The sequence below is a fragment of the Triticum dicoccoides genome, chromosome 7A (assembly GCF_002162155.2).
Source record: "Triticum dicoccoides isolate Atlit2015 ecotype Zavitan chromosome 7A, WEW_v2.0, whole genome shotgun sequence".
NCBI lineage: Eukaryota > Viridiplantae > Streptophyta > Magnoliopsida > Poales > Poaceae > Triticum > Triticum dicoccoides.
Genome location: NC_041392.1, coordinates 30,763,468 through 30,783,010, shown reverse-complemented (window position 1 = coordinate 30,783,010; position 19,543 = coordinate 30,763,468). Strand labels below are relative to the sequence as shown.

The 19,543-nt window shown below is 41.1% G+C and overlaps 2 pseudogenes; both read left to right on the top strand.

Moving 5' to 3' along the window:
* Positions 1 to 8,101: 8,101 nt before the first annotated feature.
* On the top strand, positions 8,102 to 9,501 carry LOC119327521 (annotated as a pseudogene).
* A 1,246-nt stretch (positions 9,502 to 10,747) lies between these two features.
* On the top strand, positions 10,748 to 13,702 carry LOC119332952 (annotated as a pseudogene).
* Positions 13,703 to 19,543: the final 5,841 nt, after the last annotated feature.

Genomic DNA, 19,543 nt, shown 5'->3' with positions numbered 1-19,543 from the left:
TGCCAGGATCCACCCGCCGCGGCGCGCCCTCCCCGGAACCCCCACGCGCGCGGCCGGATCCTGCAGCCGCCTCACACCTCCACCACCAACCGCCGCTGCTCTCCCCGTCCCCCACCTCCGGTCAACCCCGCACTTCTCCCCTCCGGTGAGCTTTCTCTCGCCTCTGCCTTCAGGTAACTCCCCATGATCCTCCCGCTAGTCACCGCCTGGTTCATCTTGTGCGCCGCTAGAACGAGCGCGTCCATGCGCGACCCTCGGACCACCATCGCAGCCCACCCCTTCGATGGCCATTCTTGTTCTTCAAGCTCCCGGATCCCGCAGATGTCGTCGTCCCCAAGCCCCCTGCGCGGCGCAAACGCTGTTCACCTGGACATTTCCGATGCCTGATGGTGCAGTTGCCGTCCGCAAGGTCCCGTCGATCCATTGGTTCGATCAACCAAGTTCTGGTTGTCTGGAAATTGAAGTTCACGGAGAACAAGGAGTGAAAAAAAATGCCCTGCCACACTTTTTGTTTCGTGCTAGTTCATATATCTATTTTCTTCATATATATGTGCTCAGATTTTGGTTTTGCAGAATAAGGCATGCTGAGTCTGGCTCTTTGACTGTAGAATTAAGATACAGTGATCATTGGCGAAAATGGCTCCCCAGCGCAGGATGTTGTGGACGCGTCTTGCAGGGATCTCAGCCTCCCTTCAGATTTTGTTGCTTGCATGCCCTACTTGTTTCTTTTTAATGCATGTTAAATAATGCCCTCGACCTGAACTTTTTCTTGTGTGATTTGTCAATATTTTCTATGATCCATTTGGTATAGCTTTCTGTGATTTTATGGAGCTTTGTACAAGACTTCTATCATCATACTATTCCATGTTGGTTGTTGAGGTGCAAGCAAAAAAACGGTCTCGTACATCTACAGGAAAATTCACATACGTGCAAAAGAGTATGTTTTATAAATAAGTGCACGAAGTTCATTTACTGTTATCGAGGAAATTCATATGCTTTTTTACTGAGAGAATGGTAACCTGAACGAATATAAAAACACAAAAATACCAATCAATAAATGATTTTTTCTTGTTTCTAAAAAGGACAACCAAGAAGTTCAACATGTAAAAATAAATAAGTTCACGAATTCAAATAGAGAAACATATTTTTTAATTTTAAAAAGAAAAACCAAGAAGTTCAAAATTTAAAAATAGAGTAGTTCAAAGGTTTATAAAAAAGATTTCCCAGTATAGCAAATACTAGACATTCAAAATTAAATTATAGAACGGTTCGATGTTTCTTACAAAACTAGGATTATTTTCATAACTAAAATATAAAACCAAGAAGTTCCAATTTTAAAATTAGGGCAGTTAGATGTTTGTAACAAACTCATAATTTACACGTTACTAATAATATAAAGTCAAGAATTTTAAACTAAAGAAGGTAGTTCAATTAATACAAAAAACTCAAACACTCCCCGTGTGTTGGTAAAATAAAATTATGGCCAATGATATTTTTTAAACAATGATATTATTCTAAGAATAAAACTAAGAAGTTCAAATTAAAATATCACACAAGTTCAAAGTTATAAAAAACCATAGATTTTTTCTTGTTAATAAAGAATAAAACAAAGAAGTTCAAATTTAAAATAAAGGAATAACTAAAAAAGTTTAAATTAAAATTTCCTCGCTTTAAAAAAAACTACAAGTTCAGACTAAACTAACGAAGTGGTTTCGTGTTTATTAATTTATTTAGGATTTAACAATTTAAAAAACTAAAATATTCAAAAAAATAGAGAAGTAATATGTTGAATCCATTTATAATAAAAACTAGAAGTTCAAATTTAAAAAACGAAGAAGTTCAATATGTATTACAAAACCAAGAAGGTTAAAATGAAAAATAGAGAAGTTCAAAAAAGTTTATCAAAAAAGAGTTTCACTGTTACTAAATAATTTTTTTGAAAGTTCAAACTTAAATAACGAGCGCCGGAGTTCAAAATAGTTATTCATCTTTCTAAAAGGACAACCAAGAAGTTCAAAATAATTTGAGCTTGTATTCAAAATAATTCTACACTGACTATTATATATGCCCCGAAGTATATTTCTAAAAAGCTAAACCGTTATGTTTTAGAAATTCATGTTTTAGATATAAATGTGAAGTTTATGTTTTAGAAATTCAGAAGTTCACGTGTACCATATACTGAAGAAATTCATCAATGAAAAAAAGGACCGTCTAGGCCATTTCACTGACAACAAAAAAATGCCTAAAAATGTCGTGAGACAAAGAAATAAATCTTAGAAAGTGGAAAAAACTATAATTTTGTTTTGTAAAAAGTTAGAGAGGATCTATGTCTATAAAAACTCAGATTTTTTTCCATTACTAAAAGGAAACAAAAGAGAAGTCCTAAGTGATAACTGCAGAAGTTCACGTACTGCATGGTGTGTGTTTTGTATTAGAAAAATATAATAAAAGGGCAAAGTTTAAAAGTTTTGTTGCTAGAAGTTCAAGTGCTCCGCCCGGGAAAGTTCAAAAATTCTTCTGAAAGAGGTTCACCGTGTATTTAGATGTTCAAATGGAAAAAGAAAGTATTTCGAATAAACCATGAAGTCCAAGTTATAAAATAGAGAAGTTCAATATTTATAAAAAAACAACTTTCTCTTCGTCACCAAAGAATAAAATTAAAGAAGTTCAAATCAAAATAAAAGGAGTAGTTTGATGTTTACGGAAAACTCAAATTCTTTCCATTCCTAGGAAAAATAAAATGTGTGAGGTTCAATTTAAAAAAATTTGATGCTTCTTTGAAAACATATTTTTCCTAAGAATAAGACTAAGAAGTTCAATTCAAAATAACAGAGAAGTTCGAAGTATATAAAAAACTCAGATTTGTTAAGAATGAAAACAAGAAGTTCAAAGATTAAATAACAAGAAGTTCAACTTTTAATAATATAGCGCTTCAAAATTTCATAAAAAAGATTAAGAAAATAAACCAGGAAGTCCATATTAAAAAGATGGAGAAGTTCGATGATTATAGAAAACTCATATTTTCCTCGTTATTAAAGAATGGAAAGAAGTTCAAAAATAAAATAACAAGAAGTTCAATTATTAAAAATAGAGCGCTTCAAAATTCATAAAAAATAATTAAGAAATTCAGATAAATATTTATAAAAAACTCAGATATTTTCATGTAACCGAGAGAAGTTCAGGTTGATAACTGCTAGAAGTTCATGTAATACACGGCGTGCATTTTGTATTAAAAAACAACAAAAAAGCAAAGGCAAAAAGTTTTGTTGTTATAAGTTCAAGTCCTTCATTGAAGAAAGTCAAAAAAATTATTGTGAGAGAGATTTGTACAAAAGGAAATAACATTTGTGTAACACTGACGAATGGATGAGAAAATTACAAACGAAAATACATTACAGAAGTTCAACGTGAAAACAGCAGGAAGTTCAACTAATGCACTAAATGAATTTTAGATGATTTTTTTTTAAATCGTCGCGAGTATGAAAAAACAATCAACACAGGAATGTTGCGTGTTTACAGCAGCTTTCCACCGGTATATCAGTTGCTCAATTCCAGTGAGTGGATGGAGAGCTACGAGAAGTGGATGGAGACCTACGAGCAAAAAAATCACGTGAAAAACAGAGTGAAGTTCAGGTACACGCGCAGTCCAGGTTCTTCACGCGGTGCATTTTCGAAGAATCTGTTTCGCGATAAAGGCAGAACGCATGATCCCGCCGTTTTTGAAATTATTTGAAAACGGCTAGGAATCAGAGAAAACTATCAACATGAATTTTTTTTGCATTTTCCGTAGCTTTTCAGCGGTATATTATTTGTCCCATTCCGATAAAGTTTGTAGAAATTACGGCAAAAATACGTTTTCAACCATTTTCAAAGCTGACATAAAACCATAGTGAATTAGGAGAAACAATATATACAAAAAAGTTTCGCATTTCTTCTAGCTTTCCAACGCCATATCATTTGCTGCATTTGGACGTATGTTTAAAAAATTAGCTCAAAAATACGAACTTGGTGGAACTTGTACCATTTTCTAAATTACTTTTAAACCATTCAAAATTAGAAAAAACTTTTAACATAAAAAAGTAGCGCAATTTCATAAGCTTTCCAACGCCATATTATTTGCCTCAATTGGATTAGCTGTTTAGAAATGGCGTCAAAAATACGAACTCGGGTGTTCGGTTTACAAATTTTTACGATTTTCTGAATTACTCTTTAACCGTAGGGAATTAGAGAAAACTTTCAACATGTGGAAGGAGCGGTTTTGCAGCAGCTTTCCAACACCATATTATTTGCCTCATTCCGATAAATGGTTTAAAAATGCGATCGAAAATATGATTCACATTTTTTGTATGAAGAAAAAACGGTTTTCAAAACTGCTCTTAAACCGCTTATATTTTGCCAAAATTTTAACTTGGGTCATGATACTGATGTCCATAGCTATCCAACGGTATATCGCAAGCCCCATTTGGACACCTTTTAGCTGAAGTTCAACCTAGTACTCGGGGAAGGTCAGGCGCATTACTCGGGAAGTTCATGTTGTGATCAGAATATTATTCCGATCCCATGATCAGAATAGTGTATATATATATGAATGAAACAAATGATTAAGATTGTCTCCATGGTCGAAGCTAATTTTTCCTCATATGTCTGGGCATGTATGCACACCCAGCTGGCTCCCCGAGGTTCAATTGGTATTGTCCGGCTGCTCCAAATTTAGACCATGTGTGGTAAAGAAATGTGGTTGTACAGACTATCCATCATGTTATTTCCAACACATGGACCCAACACAAAAACTCCACCCCACGAGGCACGCTTCCCTTTTTCTGCCTGTCGGACCCTCCCCTTCCCTCGATTTCTCACCATAGCGGGACATTTCTCGTTGGAGCCCTCTCCTTTCAAACTGGATGACTCCCACCACACCTTCGCCATGGTGCCCTCTCTTCTTCACACCGTACTTCCCCACGGACCGCCAAGGAGGAGTTCCCCGCCAGCTGCCCTGCTCTCTACCCTCATACCCACCCCACATGTTCATGTCGATTCACCACCGCAATCAAAAGGAGGAGGCATGTGTCGTCAATGACGGCCCCAGCCAATAAGGCAGATAAAATGTCTCATAGTTAAATGCCGTGCATTACCACGAAAAATATATATGATATATGTTGTTGGGCATTCCAAGAGCTATAAAATACTTGGCTCATTTACACATATCCTTTTGGTCTATCCTCTCAAATTGACTTGTTAAGTTATGTGACATTTATTTCATCACATAAATAGCCGCTCCTTTCTTTTTAATTGAAGATGATAAATAAGAAAAATATAGCAACTTCTATAACTCTCTTTTCGCACAGCCAATCGTGTCATGCTCTCCCACATGGCTAGCCGGTCGTTGGGGCGTTTTCCACATCTCATACCCCTCCCCCAGCTATCAAAAAGTGTTGTCGACATCTGAATATCTTGCTTCACACAAAACTTTAGATGTCGTGTTGAATATAACACATGTCTGAGCAAGAAAAACTATTTAGAAACACGTTCATACTAAGGATAATATAATACTCTCTCTATCGGGAATTACTTGTCAGATAAATGGATATATCTAGACATATTTTAGTTCTAAATATATCCATTTTTTATTCATTTTTGGGACAAGTAATTCCAGACAGAGGGAGTACATGATTATGTCTACATCCTCTAGCAGAATGCTCGTGCATTTCCGCAGAACAATATCAGAAAAATGCATTCAATGAAGTGTTTCATCTTAGTCTTAATAGGTATAATGCAATGGAGGGTTATCTTTATGAATAGTATGTAATCTGATTTAGCAATGTCTGTCACTTTGGAACCTGTTAAGAACTCTCAGAATAGCCATTTCCTTTTTATTTATGTTTTCCCTGTCAAAAGGATAGCACCTTCTTATGGTGAAATTCCTTTGCATCCACCGGATTCCAAAACATAATTAGCTAAGGAATAATAAGATAGTAGGAGCAAACACACTTCAAAAATAAATTAGCGAACATACATTTGATCAAGTCAAGGGCGCATGGTTACTTCGATCGGTGCAAGCCTCACAATAAGTTGAGAAACTGAACATTTAAAATTGACAAAGTACTATAGAAATTGAACATTTAAAATTGACAAAATCAGAATACGTGAGAGCAAGAAAATCACACATAATAAAATTACCTCATAGCTCCAAGCATATATAGTACTGCTAGGAAATTCCCTTATTAGTTTTCTTTGTATAATTAACCTGCTAATCTAATAAAACGCTAGATGTAGTTGTGTCTCAGAACAATCTCTCGAAGGTTAGTACTGAACCAAATTTCTCCACAAAGTAGCACATAGTCCATGAGAAAAGAAAAGAAAAATATTTCATATAACTAACTGAACAAAGAGACACTGCAGTTCCATGAAGGAGCACACATTCCGTAATATAATTCATAGCAGTACAGATATGTTCCTGTGAATTGCATCAAGAAAGTGGAGAAAAGTAGTACAGCTTCCATGGTTCCATTACTGGCGACAAGGCAGTGGAGGAAAAAAATAGCATTTCGGTCCAGAAGGTCCAACTTATCACCCTTTATAAAAGGGGTCAACTCTAGAATCCCAACAAGGAGAGCACCATTAGCGAAACAGAATACCAGAACCATCTTCCAACCCTTGCCATTGCTATTTCCCATCTCATCTCCTTAGCTGCCACCATCATCACTACAGCAATCCCTCTCCAAGTTAGTCATACCTTTAATCGTGTATCTCAGCCATCAACTATTGTCAAACATATAACAAATAGAGCATTCCTCTTTATGTCTTCTTCAATGAGTTCATCTTGTGATCCGATCATCACGTGTGAGTAATTCGGTAAGGCAATGGCTGAGGCGTCCCTTTGCAACCCGATGTGTTTGTACAAGGGATCGATGAAATGACTTTGATTATTTAACATCGTGTATGTGCTTGATTGCAACAGAGTTGTCTCTTGTCTTCTTCTCGTTCTAAGGCTCTGTAAGTTCCTAGGACCCCATATATCTATCAAGGAGGATGTGTAAAAAGTGAGGACGACACATAACTACGCCGCTCCTTCGTCTACATATTCTTTTAAATTGGATCTGCACAAAACTAGGTTGAATACCAAACCCCTTTACTTTCGATATTCAATGAGAATTAAATGAGCTTCCTTTTTCTATCTATCTTTTCCTAAAACTTTTTTTAACCTAAATTTGGAGAGTCTCGCATGCCTCATCTTCCGAACTCAGCCTCTCCTCACACTCTAGCTGCAAAGGTCCTGTAGCTCAGGGATTTTATTTTTAAAACAAATTCTTTTTTGACCAATTTTTTAAAACAAATTCTAAAAATTTGTATATACTTTCCAATAATTTTTGAAGTCAAGTTCTTAAATATCTTAACGTATTTTAGAAAAATGTTTGTGTAATTTATTAAAGCGTTGTACCTTGAAAAACGTTCATATAATTGCAAATGGTGTTCATGCATTAAATTTTTTATTCATGTAAGTTTAGAAAGTGCTGACACATTGAAGAAAGTTTTTTTTCATCTAACTTTAAAATTATAACACTAATGTATTGTTTTAAAGTGGGTTGGGCTAGTACAGTTGGTTGAGGTCTGAAGCACGATGGATTTGGGCTGGGCCGGCCTCGCAGGGCTTAAATTTCAACTTTATTTCAGTCATCTGAGACTAGCCACAATGGATAGTAACATACAGTAGTAACATACACATATCCATAGACTATGTTACTATCTTCATAGTGGGTAGTAACTTAAGTGTGATAATATGCAAAGATTCATTTATTAGGTTATAGACTCATATTGCATTGGGACATGTGATGTTATAGTAACTAGCTAAGTTACTACAACTACCTCTCTCCTCATTAACTCATTGCCACATAAGCAAATTTGCTGAGTTGGACTCGATGTTACTGCTGAAGTTACTCCCACTGTGGCTAGTGTGAATCTGCATTCACGAGTGACGTCTCTGCAAGAGCGACATTTGTTGAAAAACTTGCTTAGCTTTCTTCGCCCCGAATTAATGAAATGCTTCGTCGCTAAGCCTTTGGAAGCATTTCCACTAGGTCGAACCGTGGAGGAGGAGGAACCGATGGAATTCTGCGAGATCGCGCGCCTGCTGGAGGAGCTCATGTCGGTGGCGCTCCCCCTCACGTCGCCGCGCGACGCCTGCCGCGCCGCGGCGGTCTCCCCGGCCTTCCGCGCCGCCGCCGACTCGGACGCCGTCTGGGCCTACTTCCTGCCGCCGCTCGCCGATGGAGAGCCCCTGCTGCCGCGAGGGAAGAAGGACCTGTTCCTCCTTCTCTCCAGCAGCTCCGTCCTCCTTCCAGGCGGACTCATGGTACGTATACAGCCCAAGAGCCAGCCTATGGACCAAATTTGTTCGATTGCTGATCAATTCAATGGGTGCCCTGGTGCTGGAGAGCATGTGGCTGGACAGGGAGAGCGGCGCCAAGTGCTACATGGCGGCGGCGAGGGAGCTGTACGTCCATCGCGTGGCGCGACACACCGCAATAATACTGGACCTGGATCCCTCTCCACGACTCAAGGTTTCTTGCCTTCCTCCTTTTCCAAGTTTCCTCGCAGTTCCCCTGCTAGCTTGTGTTGCTGAATCAATGATGCTACCTGCATTCCTTGTCATCTGATTGCAGTTGAAATCACTCATTTTAAAACTGTTGTTGCGTACGTACTTTCGTTGTGGACTTGTGGTGTGTTACTCGTCCAATTTCAGTTGGGTTGAAGGTTCTGTGTTCTGAATTCTGACCACATACATATACACTACTATATGAACGTACCATGGTGTACAATGTGAGCCAATACCCAGAATCGTCACCAGCAGGACAGGAGTCATGACGAAATTAGCAGTTGGTTATGTTGATCACGAAAGTCAATTTGCAACTTAATTTGTTCTTTGAGTACTCGGTCGCGCACGATGCTAGATGGTTTTCTGCAAACTTATGCTGTTGTTTGGTTTTCATCTTCGTTATGGATCCTAACCCAATGTTCGACTGCAGGTTCTCTGAGAGTGCTCAACTCATTTGGGTTTTGTTGGTTGGAAATTCGCGGCAAGATACACAGCAAGATGTTGTCCCAAGGCTCAACTTACGCCGTTTACAAGCTAGCAGAGGAGCCCTACGGGCTGAACTTTCCAGTCAATGCATCGGTGAGCGTTGGAGGAAGCGTTCTTGCATGCAAGGTCTGCGTCCAACGTAACCCACATATGATCCGTCCGGAGGACGTAGCACTCCCTCATGAAAGGGTGGATGGTTGGATGGAGCTGGAGTTGGGTGAGTTTGTTTGTGAGGCTGGTGAAGATGGCGATGTGTCCTTCGGCCTGTCAAAGACTGAATATTTGAACGGCAAGAGCGGTCTCCTCTTGCAGGGCATCGAGATCAGGCATAAGAATTAGATCAATCTAATTAAGGAAATGAACTTTCGGGGTTAACCGAACGCATCCAGGGTTGACCAATGCATAGGGGAAATTAAGGAGCCATATTTGTTCGTCATGCTATTAAACTAATGTGCTATCTTAGATTTCATTCAGATAGATGAATCCTTTTTTTTTTACTTAATATTCTAAGAAGAAACAGTTACTAAAGAGGGGAATATTACCCTCCCTGTATTATAAATCGATCCTTTAGGACAAACAATCTTTGAATCATTTAATTATTCTCCAAGGTGGAAATAATGTTAACCTTTAGGACAAAAAGTTTGCTTCTTCTTTGGAGCCTCCAGCCTTTTGCTGATTTCTTGGATTGGAGTGATGACAAGCGGAGGCAGGAGCCACACGCTTGTCTTGTTAGTGTGCCGCAACAACTTCATGAGCTTGGCCTCATGGCCAAATAAGTTGTACCTGAACGAGCCGCACCGGGAAACGAAGTAGTCGCAACAGCCACCCATGTCGTTGTGATATGCGAGAGCCCTGCTAAAGTGCTCCCCCCTAACCTAATTTCGGAGGGGTATTTTTGTCCCCGCAAATTTGTTTTTTTCCTGGCCCGCCGCAGCCTAGATCCAAGTCCTGTATAGCCCTATATAACCCAGAACGTATGCGTACAGTACCCTGGTCCAAAAAAAAACATCACACGACCCACGTCCACGTAAGACCTGCCGAATCCAATCATTCACGCGAGCAGCTCCATCAATCTCGCGAGCATTGACGCAGCTCCATAAGTCACGTAGTAGATCTCCAGCGGCGGCTATCTCGTCGCCGGCGATCTCGTCAGACAGCGGGCGCGACAACGTCGTGAATCTCCAACGAGCGCGCACAGGTACCGCATCCCGCGTCCCCCCCTCTAGTCTCGCTCGCGGCAACATCGAACGAACTGCCGCCGCCAGTGGTAGTGGTTAACCTAGCGGGGCGGGTAACCTAGCTACCCAGCGGCGCATGCGATCGTGGATCTTGTTCCGGTAGTGCTGCTCCTCGTGATCTGGGTTCACGTAGCGTCGGTTGCCGTCGGCTGTGCGCGCCACCGGTATCGTTATTTGATGTGGCGGCTAACCTAGGTATCCGGCGGCAGAGGTAATCACAGATCAAGCTAGGTTTTAAGATCGTGCAGTTCCTCGCGATTGAAAGTGATCACGATGGGTGTCATGGCCATCTTCCTTACTAAGTTGGGCTGATCTGAACGGCCTCGGTTGCGGTTGTTTACATAACATCCGTGATCGTGTGCTATGTGTTTTATATTTCATCATTGATAATGTTTGCACATGTGATGATACATAATATTGGTTGTAGGACATGGCGGACGAGGAGTTAACTGATATCATGGTATACATGGAGTTTGGAGAACTGATGAAAGACTGGATAGAAGATTGGTCAGATGATGAAAATTCAGATCGTGAAGATCGGTCAGAGAATGGGAACGAATGTGACGATCTTAATGTGAGTGGCATTGTCATGTTGTAATTTTTTGGTGGCACCCGACAACATTAAATCTTTGTGTTGAAAATTTATAGATCGATGAGCTTGATGATGATCAGGAAAACAACTAGGAGCTCTCGAATGAAGATTACATTAGTCAGGTACGTAAGTGAAAAATTTTGTTGGCATGAAAATTGAATTTCTTCTGGAATATTATATGATAAGTAATTATGTATTTGTGTTGTATTTTTCAGTTCATTTCCGAATGTCATAATGCGTACGACTATTACGGTGAATCCGACGCGGAGACAGGCCTTAACGACGAATCATTAGATGCACCTGGTTCTGGGGAGTCTGAGTCGTCGGTCATCATGAGTGAGGTATGTGTGTAATCAATGTTCTATGGAAGTAAGTAATGTTAAACCTTAGAAATCTGTTTTCATGGCTGTGGTTTGATTGTGTAGGTGACACAAGATGATGGGGCAAAGAATGTCCAAGATACTGCCAGTGCAGATGATAAGAGGGATATGTTCATGCAGATAATGGAAATGACCTTTACGTCTCACGATGCTGCGTATGATTTCTACAACAGCTATGCTAGAGATAATGGTTTCAGCATTCGAAAGAATAAGGTCAGGTATAGCAAAACAGAGTCACGTCATATGCGTTATAGGCGGTTTGTTTGTTCAAGACAAGGGAAACGTGACAGCAAGTTGCTAACCGAGGAAGGACACAGCCGTAGGCTCAGAGCCGAGACACGCTGCTTTTGCGAAGCGCACCTGACCATCAAGCTTGACCAAAAGCGTGGGGTTTGGTATGTTGAAAGTTTTGAGGACAAGCATAGCCATATGTTGGCAGGACCGGACGAGGTACCTTTTCTTTGGTCCCACAGAAAAATCAAAGAGTACCAGAAGCATGAGATAATGTCCATGGGAGCTGCAGGGATTAGAATTCACGACATGATGGATTGCTTCATCAGCAAACATGTATGGTACGACGGTGTTGGTTTACTAGGCAAGAAATATACAACCTTTGCGCCAAGGAGAAGAGGAAGCTGCTTTCAAAAGGTGATGCTGCCACAGCCATAGGCATCATGGCTAGTAGGAAACAGAGGGATTCTAGCTTCTTTTTCGAGTACAGGCTAGATAAGGAAGGACATTTGAATAGGATGTTCTGGTGCGACTCCCAGTCTCGTCATGACTATGAGGACTTCGGCGACGTGCTTGTATTTGACAGCACGTACAAGATGAACCGCTATGGTATGCCATTCATACCTTTTGTTGGTCTTAACAATCACCGAAAGACCACTGTTTTTGGTTGTGCCATAGTTTCGGACGAGACCGAGGAGACATACGTGTGGCTTCTGCAGACTTTTTTGAGGTCCATGTGTCAAAAGATGCCTAAGAGTGTTATCACAGACGCCGACGCTGCGATGATCAAGGCAATTTGTGAAGTCTTGCCAGACGTGTGGCACCGTATATGTACGTGGCACATAGAGAAAAATATGAAGATTCACCTCAGTCACAAGTCCTTGAAGGAGTTCCGAACTCTCTATACTACAGCACGTCCACGGCAACGTTTGAGGAGAGATGGCACGCATTTTCCAAAAGATGGCAGTCGGAAAAAACTGTAACATGGTTGAGGCAGATGTATAAGAAGAGGAGACTGTGGGCCGCGGCATATCTAACTGAGGGGTTTTGGCTTGGCATGAAAAGCAACCAGCGGAGTGAAAGCCTGAACTCATGCCTTCACCTCCACCTAGACGGTGAAATGACCCTGGTGGATATGATTTTGCACTATGAGAACGCCGTTGTGCGTATCCGTGAAAACGAGGCGCGAGATGACTGCATGGCCTCACAGAGTTTACCGGTGCCAGTTACTAGCTCGAGGAAACTTGAGATAGCTTCTTCTCACGTCTTCACTCCAGCAAACTTCTATATGTTGCAAGATGATCTTAAAAAAATTGACGGCATGGAGATTGTAGAAATTAAGCTGGGAGACGGATCACAGCAGTACATCGTGGCCTGGAAGAATAACCGGAAGCGTCGTTTTTGGGTGGAGTATACACCAGTAAATTCCGCAGAAACTATAAGGTGCAGCTGCAGAAGAATGATTCGAAAGGGTCTACCTTGCAAGCACATATTCCATGTACTGAAGCACTTGAACATATCTGAAATACCAAAGTGTTTAGTTCTTATTCGGTTCATGAAAGAAGCAAGGTTGGGACTGCCTGCGAGGCGCACAAGCGATCTGTTGGGATTTGGTTGGACTGGGGCCGGGGAAAGAATGAACTATAGACAGGTCAGTGTGTTAGCGTCTGAAGCTATGCATGCGGCATGCAAACACCCTGCTTTGTGGGATCGGTTACAAGAGAGTTTTAAGGCTGTGATAGCTAAGAGTCATGAGTATGATCTGCTACAGGAAAATTTGTTGAACCAAACAAATGACATCAGTAAGTGTGCAGTTGAATATGTGGACGATGGTGAAGGCAACATGATTGAGGTTAAAGATCCTATGAAAGTGTCAAGCAAAGGTGCAACAAAGGCAGATGAGAGCCGCCCTGTCTCGAAAAATGGTAGACTACTCTCTTTTGATGAGTTGAAAACCCGGTGCAGCGCTTGCAAATTGGTAGGACACACTAGACGTAGCAAGAAATGCAAACTAAATCAGAAGTAAGTGTTTGTATGCATTGTGGATTATTAAAGTTTGTATCATTCATTAACTTAGCTTGTCTTCTATCAGGTGCAGAAAAGTGGAGAAAGAACAAGAGTAGAACACTTGCTTCAATTATTTACTGTGTTAATCGGCCGGCTCATACTTCGACTAAGGTAGCTGTAGGCGCTTGTGTTTCTTTGGTTTGGAGGCTTTGGCCCCGTGATTGTATCCTTAGTGTATTAGCAGACAAGATCCCAGTCTTTGTTTAAATAAAGTAAGATGTTTCCCTGTAAACAAAAATCAAAAAAATTCTTTACTGTGTAATGACCGGGGCGGGAGGTAGAAAGAATATTATTGTACATTTCCCCTGCCCACGTCCTAAATGCCATTAAATAAGTAACTGTACCACTCTCCTCCCCACCACACACTCACCCACCTCCCATGGGCGCCGGTTCGAACTCCCCTCTTATCCCCACCTACAGTAGATCGAGAATACCCTCGCCAGCGACCGCTGCAGCCGCCTCCATGGAGAGAAACCTCGGCTGGCAGAGAGCGATGATGGACCTCGCCGGCGATGACGAGGGGTGGCACGCGCAGTTGACAGAGGTGTGCGGATGGTTCCCTAGCACGGAGATGTTGGTCAACCACGCGCGTGGCCTCGTCAAAGTCCTCACCGACGCTGAGAGGAAGCGCGCCTTCCCCTATGGCCGCGGCGTCCCGCATGCTGTCCTACTCGTGTGGGCAATGCGAGAGGCCACGCTGAGCGACTCCCCTATTCAGCGCACAAGGTGGTGGATGTACCGCTCCGCCACCATGACGCTGCGGCCAGATTCAGCATGCGTCGCGTCGAGGGCGGACCGCGTTGACGTCGAGCTCGCTATCCCTGCGCCCGTCAGCCCGGACTACCAGGTCCGCCATGTGTCGAAGCCAGTGCTGCCGTTGGACCATGAGGAGGGCGAGGAGGACGCTATGCAGATGGTAGCGCCGGTCGCCGTCGAGGGTGGCAAGACAATGCCCATCGACGTCGAGCTCCTTCGCCTCCTTCCTGACATAGTGAAGGTGGAAGAAGAGGAGGTGGCTCAGGATCAGGTGGCGCAGCTGTCCAACAGAACGGTGGTCAAGAAGAAGGCTTCTCCGTGTGTGGTGCGCCGCTCACGCCGCCTCAAATTTCTGAAGAAGTGAAGATGGGCACAGTTGCTGAAGGAGGAGGAAGCTGCTGATTATCTTAAGTTAGGTATGCTGTTATATGTTTCAGCATATAAGTTAACATTATTTTGGGTTTGATGTTGGTTAGGTATGCTTTTATATGTAAGCATATAAGTTATGCAATCGGTACGGTTTGATCGGGTTCTTTGTGGCTGAAGAACTGAATATCTACTGCTCACCCTAAGTGCCAAGTTCAGTTAAATTTCTGAATATTGAATATGTATTGTTGCTTTGCTTCAGTGTTGCATGGAAGCTGCTAGATGTTGCTCCTATGTTGCAACAAGACAATGAACTAGTCTGTCACATAAACCAGTAGTGTTGCTAGGTGATGTGCCCATGTGCATCACATACCAAATATAGAACATGCCAAAAGTGCATTGTCTGTTAAATACAGGACATGCCAAAAGTGCATTGTCTGCCAAATATATAACATGCCAAAAGTGCACTGTCTACCAATCATGATGGCCCCATGTTATTTATGCTGCAATCTCTGTTACACTTTGCCCATAAACTGAATAGCAAATAATTTAGAATCATTTCATCATGTCAATTACAATGATGTCAATAACTTTAGGAACAATCTACTTGCTAACTATGACATCAATCATAATGGCAAGCAGGCCAAGATACAGAAGACCTCCAAATCCTATCCCTATAGAGCAATATCTCCTTGTGCATCTTAACCATTACCCTCTTTTCTTTCTCATTCCTTTTAATTTCAGCTTCATATTCTGTAGTCTTAGTCTCCAGTTTCTTGTTCTTCATGGCAAGATACTTAATGACTGACTTTGCTTTGCTATCCCACTCCCCATCAACCCATTCAACATACTCAGAAGTGATATCATCCTAAATAAATCAGGAGCAATTCAAGTCATTTTATAACTGAACTTGTTGCTGCAAGCGTTAAACACTGAACTTTTTTGCAGCTTGACCGCAATAGCAGTACTAGTTTGAAGATCATTGCCCACCCTGCTGTCACCCGATCATCTCCTTCGTGGTGCTTCCCAGCACGAGCTCGATAAGGGAGCATCTCCCTTGGAACGGCCTCTCGCTATCGTTCTGCGCGACGTACCCGGTGGTTTGCTCAGACTCCGTCGTCTCCGGGGACCGGGCACCGAGCTTCGTTGCGGCGCCAGCACCCATGTGCTGCCAATGGGCTTGATGAGAACCGGACGATGCTCACGTTGGTGCAGACCCACTGCACCATCGTCAATGAGGGAGAAGATTACTTATTTCTACTTTTGGCTGCACCATTGTCAACCGGACAATGCTCACATTTGTGCAGACCCACTACACCGTGCTCACCGGACGATGCTCACGCTGGCACCCACATGCTGCACAATGTGATTTTATTTCTGCTTCTTCAGGTTGCATGAAATTGGTAAAGGAATCTACCCATTTCTAGAAGTATTTGACAAGGCCCATTTTGATGATCTAGCATCACCATCCACAAAGAGCCCACGAGTTGCGAGATCGCCTCACTGCTCACATTGTGGTCACCCAGATAGCAAGAAAATTCATCGCTAAAAGCAATTATGGCTTGGTGGATTCATTAGAATATTGCATGAAAAAATTAGTTGGTTTCGTATGAAAAGGTAATCTCACTTTGTTAGAAATATAATTGGGTTTAAGTTAGAGATAAGGAGATAGAGATAGAATTAGTTTAAACCACATGTGACTTGTCTTGTACTCCAAGTCTCCACCCCTCTTGTACTCCTATATATACCCTACACAAGGGTCAGATCAAACAACATACAACAACACATAATTCTAGGGTTTCATATTTTTACATGGTATCAGAGCGGTTTGTCCAATGACGCCGATCCTAGGGTGTGCATACAGTTTGGTCTGAATTGGTGAGACCGAGAAGATAAACCTGCTCCTAGTACATGGTGCATGTGGAGGTATGCATGCGACTGTCCCAACTACATTTGATTTAATAATATTTCAAGTATCAAACAGAAAATAAAATTTATAATTTGGAATGAAGAATTGAAATAATGAAGAAGTGCAATAGAACATAACATATTATCTTACATTTTGGAAATATTTTGAATATAAAGAAGAGAACGAATATTAGAATGAAGAAGTGAAATAAAATAGAATATTTTATCTTACAAACTAAATATATTTCAAAAATAATAAAGATAAGAAATATTAGAGTTAACAATTAAAATAAAACACACCATTTTAGTTTATATTTCGTAAATATTATCAATATACAAAAGAGAACGAACAAATGAAATAAAACACAACAGAATTTGGCATATTTTTTAAATTTTAGTAAACACTTTTAGAAATAATATAGAAAAAAGAGATTTGATTTTAAATATTAGAAATATAAACAAGAAAAGAAACAAAGAAAATATAAAACATATTAGCGCGTGGATATGGCTGCCCTGGGCCAGCCCACCCGAATTGGGCCCAAGGCGGAGCCGCGCAGGGCACATCGCAGCGCACAGCCGTTGGGTGGTGGGAGTTTAGTCCCACCTCGCCAAGCGAGGGAGCGTCGCACCGGTTTATATACCTGGCTGCAACTCCCCTCACAGGCTCCTATCAATTGCAGGCAGTACATTGCCTAACTCTCGTCCCCTCTACCCCGTGGGGCCTACTAGCAGCAGTGATATTCTGCACCACGGGCCTGCATCCTGGCCCATGCACCGTAGGGTTCCTAGTCGTATGCAGGCCGTGGAGTATGAATTCTCCTGCTCTGGCAGGTGGGCACTTTTTTGGCATATTGCCATGTGTATTGATCTTCAAAGCACACACTAAATTATACACATGCTCACTTGCATTCAATACACAATTTTTTTGTGCATACATGACAAGTTAATGTTTTGACCTTCAAGTCATCTAATAAATTTTACACATGCTCACTTACATGTAATACACATGGATATTAATTGGATTTCAACAAAAATGAGGCCGTGGTGTATGAATTCTACTACCACATGCATGACATGGTCATGGTACGGTGTGCAAAAAGTTTGGGATCTTTTGGTGGGACCGTCAAGGAAAACCTCTTCCAAACTTGCCCTCCTGCAGTACATGGTGCATGTGGGGGCATGCATGAGATGACCCCAACTTTTGGGAGCATGTGAGCATGGCCAATGTGCCCCCCAGGCAAGGTGTGCACGAGTTCGGACACAAAACACACGTTGTGTCACGCCGCGGCAGTGTTCTAGGGTTTTATCACCGCAAAACGCCTACAAGATGCATAGAGTGTCGGAAATGAACGGTAGTTGCCAGGCATGCTTGCTATGGTCATCGTACGGTGTGCATAAAAGTTTGGTATCAATTGGTGAGACCGAGAAGAAGAACCTGCTTGTAGTACATGGTGCAAGTGGAGGCATACATGCGATTGTCCCAACTATATTTGATTTAACAATATTTCAAGTATGAAACAGAAAATAAAATTTATAATTAGGAAAGACAACCATGAAAAGTGAAATATGAGAGAACATTATATCATACATTATTTAAATTTATAACTGTCAGAACAAACAAAAGAGGAGAATATAGAAAACAGAAGAAAAAATTTGAATGAATAAGTGCAATAAAAGACAACATATTATCTTACATTTTGGAAATATTTCAAATATAAAGAAGAGAACAAATATTAGAATGAAGAAGTGAAATAAAACAGAACATTTTATCTTACAAACTAAAAGTATTTAAAAACTAATAAAGATAAGAAATATTGGAATGAAGAATTGAATTAAAACACGACATTTTAGTTCATATTTCGTAAATATTATCAATATACAAAAGAGTACGAACAAATGAAATAAAACACAACAAAATTTGGCATATTTTTTTAAATTTTAGTAAACACTGTTAGAAATAATATAGAAAAAAAGAGACTTGATTTTAAATATTAAAAATATAAACAAGAAAAGAAACAAAGAAAATATAAAACATATCAGCGAGCGGAGTAAGGCTGCCCTGGGCCAGCCCGCCCGAATTGGGCCTAAGGCGGAGCCGCGCAGGGCACATTGCAGCGCATAGCCGTTGGGTGGTGGGAGTTTAGTCCCACCTCGCTAAGCGAGAGAGCGCCGCACCGGTTTATATACCCTGTTGCGACTCCCCTCCCAAGCTCCTATCTATTGCAGGCAGTACATTGCCTAACTGTTGTCCCCTTTGCCCCGTGGGGCCTACTAGCAGCGGACATATTCTGCACCACGGGCCTGCATCCTGGCCCATGCACCGCAGGGTTCCTAGTCGTATGCAGGCCATGGAGTATGAATTCTCCTGCTCTGGTAGGTGGGCACTTTTTTTTGGCATATTGCCATTGTGTATTGATTTAATCTTGAAATCACACACTAAATTATACACATGCTCACTTGCGTTTAATACACATATTTTTTTGCATATATGACAAGTCAATGTTTTGACCTTCAAGTCATCTAATAATTTTTCTTTGAATTTTTTAATTAATTTTTAGTGCCTTCTAGACTGACTGGTCAAAACATCGGTCTATACCTCAGGGGGGCATTGTAAAATATTCTTTTTCAAAATTTTCTTTCATAGCCATGATTGGCACATATGGGTCACCATGTTCAAGAAAGTTTGTGTGATTTTGAGGTGGTGGGAAAAATCACATTTTTTCAAAAACTGGCTTAAGTGACCAAATGGCTCCTCCGGAATGCGGTCATTTTTTCGACCACCTCCAAATGACCTCAACTTTGGAACACATGATCTATTGCACAAACAAAGGTGGGTTTCCAAGGTTTTATATTTTTTTTGAATTTTTTATTAATTTATAATGCCCTGTAGACTGACTGGTCAAAACATCGATCTATACCTCAGGAG